This window comes from Brienomyrus brachyistius, chromosome 6 (genome assembly GCF_023856365.1).
Source record: "Brienomyrus brachyistius isolate T26 chromosome 6, BBRACH_0.4, whole genome shotgun sequence".
In the NCBI taxonomy this organism is placed as follows: Eukaryota; Metazoa; Chordata; class Actinopteri; order Osteoglossiformes; family Mormyridae; genus Brienomyrus; species Brienomyrus brachyistius.
Window position 1 is genome coordinate 7,587,230 of NC_064538.1, and position 3,358 is coordinate 7,590,587.

Sequence of the window (3,358 nt, forward strand, 5' to 3'; positions counted from 1 at the left end):
GGGGGAATTTGCTTTTTGCCTAACCCACCCTGCTCTCCATGACACACAGACATACATGTGGGTGAGAGTAAGCAAAGCGCAGTGGTGCCTGTGAGTTGCTCTAGGGCCCCCAGACCCTGGCCTGGCTATTCTGCTGAAGGTGGGTTCAAACTGGTGACCTCCCAGTCAAAAGTACCAAGGTTTAGTCCACTGAGCCATACACTGCCCCCCACCCTCAACAAAAACAGAAAAAGGAAGAACACAAATCCACAAAAGTGGAGAGTATGGAAAGAGACCCCCACTTTCAGGCATTATGCAGTCGAGATTCCCACATTTGGGGAATTCGCAGGGATCAGCACAGCCATGGACTCACCATGGGTGAATCACCTTCATGACCTTTGTACCTTTTTCCCGTCGGTTAAGTATCATTATATAAATGCACCTTCATTATGTGGATACCATTGTAAACTCATAGGGGTACCTGGTTTTTATGATACTTTACTGACGAAATTCTGCTGTTACCTTCCCCATCTTGACAAACATATAGGTGAGAACAAGCTTGCCGATGAAGGGCAGCCACCTGCAGTAGAAAACTCGGAGCTGGGGGTTAAGGGCCTTGCTCAAGAGCTTACAGACATGTGACTATTTTCGCAAAAGCCAGGCTCAAGCCAGTAAGTTTCTGATCACAGGCACAGAGGCTCAGCCCGCTGAGCCACACACAGCATTTAGGGGAAGCTTTTGCATTTACATTTCAGCCCAGGGTGACTCTGTGGTTTGAGACTCTGTGACCATGTCTTGAAGATCATAGGTTTCAATCCCACGGCTGGAACAACCAATATCACTGTTGGGCCCTTAATTCCAGGGGATCCAGATGTTGGCTGTCCCCGCTCACTGACCACAAGCTTTCCTCGCTTTGGATCACTGTGCCTGCTAAATAACTGCAAATATTCAAATGGTTTCAAACAGTTAGAGCATTCAGCCATAAAACCATTGTCTGTTTAAAGCATCACTCATTTTTCACTAACCATAGTCTGAGGAGTAGCTATGGGTCCTGTTGCATTTTATCGGAATGAAAGCAGAAGCTAGCATTTAATGTGTAAATCTGATGCAGAATTCAGTTTTCATAAATAGGTGTGAATTAAAACAGCACCTCAGAAACAAGAATAAAGCTCATTTGACTGTTGACTAATTAGCATTGAAAGGATGGCTAAAAATGCCTTGTTTAACCAAATATGTCAGCAGTGTTTGTGAGGTTAAATCCATGGGAAATTCTACTTTACACATAATTTGAAAGTAGCAGACAAATAAAACACAACAAATGGTTCGTAAAAAGTCTGCCGTGGAAATGAGTGTATTGTCTCAATATAGATCCAAGGCGGAAATCATAAAAAATAATAATAGGGATGTTAAGGGTCATTCTATCTTGTTTGTTTACTAGAGCTTTGTGCTCAACACTTTCTAGCTAACAGTCTGTACTTTGTTACTGCTCTGTGAAACCACAAGAGAAGTATTCATAATACTGAGGAATACCATACACTCATAATTATAGTACTGCTCTTAAAGATTGCATGTTAACGCTGCAATATGACGTTTCCAGTGCTCCAGAGCTTCCTGCTCCCACCTCTGTGTCGCAGTTTGAGGCAACGGAGGAACAGTGATCCTTCCCCATAAACTGAGAGAAGGACAGTAGCTCTAAGGAAGTCGATATCCGAAATCTGCATAGCGGACAGGAAGTCAAGCAGTGACCGCCGCGCCTTTGAAGGACAACAATATTTCCGTGCATAAGCACGTAATTCTAAACGTTCATTTTACGTCTTTTTATTTATTTTTACATTTTTTTAAGTCATTAAAAAGCATAAGCATTTAAATTCTCAATTTTTAAACATCAGTTTTGCATTTTACAGTGTAGCTTCTACTCCAGCTGGTGTGTGAGAAACAGAAATGTTTGTTTGACTACTAAAGTAGGGATGACAGCCTGGTCCATAAGGGCTACTGAATCTGCCAGTTTTATTCCCACTTGACCTCTTTGCTGCTCATCGTTATTTCACTTGAGGAGAGGACAGAGAACATTTGTGCTGACTATAAGCTAACTTTAAATTTAGCAGGATGCTGGTTCTCTGTATGGGTGTAGGTTTCCCAGTCAAGGGCATAAATTTGGGTATGGATGCTAGGAACATCTCCGTTCTCATATTGTGGAAGAACCATCTGTATTTCTGGGGGAGGGAGTCGGAACTGATTTGATCCCTACCGATGCCGAAAACAAATCTACACGCTTGATCCCATCCCTTGATGAAGGCCACATTCACATTATAATTTCAACTTTGTTCAGTTCATTTTTGTTTTGTCTAGCTCTAGTTAAAATTCACGTTTCATGCCCCCATCAGGATTTTGGAACCCTCTCCGCTGCAGAACATTTTGTTCTGCCATTAAAAGTTGTCCCCTACTTAGTTCCCATAATTATTTTTTGCAACATAATTAGCATGTTTTTTTTTATTTCTGCCAGATTTTGCTAACAAGCCTTTTTTATGATTCCCCTCCTTTCAAGCAAGACGAAACAGAGAACTAAGATGACCTGAACTCACCAAGAACTAGCGAGTAAGCTATTTGTTTTAAATATATGCCTTTTAATTCACTGCCTGAGGAGAGTTAATTATGGCTGTCTGGAAGATCTGCTCGTAGATTCGTTGTGTCCCCCTCCCTTTACAGCATAGATGTGTTAAATTAACAATTTAATGATCATGCGCATCTGCTTTTTGATGTCTTTGCTCACTCCCTGCTGCAGCTGTCTTAAATCTTCATTTAACATATTCCCTTCCTCAAGGGCCACCGTTTTATATGGCTGTTACTTTATCAGACTGAAGTACTTTCATAAAGTTGCTTATATCCTGGTGTCTAGGTTATGCCTCTCAACAGGCTGGGAAAAAGGCCCTCGGGTGGAAGAAAAGACAACACAGGAATAGAGCAAGTAATTAAATAAATAAAGCAGAGACAGCGGAACAAACAGATTCTCTTTTTGTCTGCACAGACGTCAAGTGGAGTTTGAATGCTTTAATTACAAAAGTACAGCATGAGGCCTGGGATGCACAGACTGTGTGTAACTTGTCCTAGAGTTCCCACTGTCATATGCAAAGGACATGTGCTCCCTCACCCTTATGTTCTCCCTTGAGCTCTTCTTTTGGTCTTTGGGTGAGTTTGGGTTAGCTTGCTGTTAACCCCTAGCTTCTCACTGCAGCGCTGCTGTAGATCTATTTCTGTCACACCTTGTCTGTTGATTGCTGCACAACCAGATTGTTTACTGTAACAGGCCTGCAATGAATGTAGGTATTAATTATAGTCCTGCTAAGCCCCAGGCTACTGTATTACATAATTTGCACCTGTT

The 3,358-nt window shown here is 42.0% G+C and overlaps 1 pseudogene; it reads right to left on the bottom strand.

Annotated features, from left to right (window-relative positions):
* Positions 1 to 254: 254 nt before the first annotated feature.
* On the bottom strand, positions 255 to 405 carry LOC125745565 (U1 spliceosomal RNA; annotated as a pseudogene).
* Positions 406 to 3,358: the final 2,953 nt, after the last annotated feature.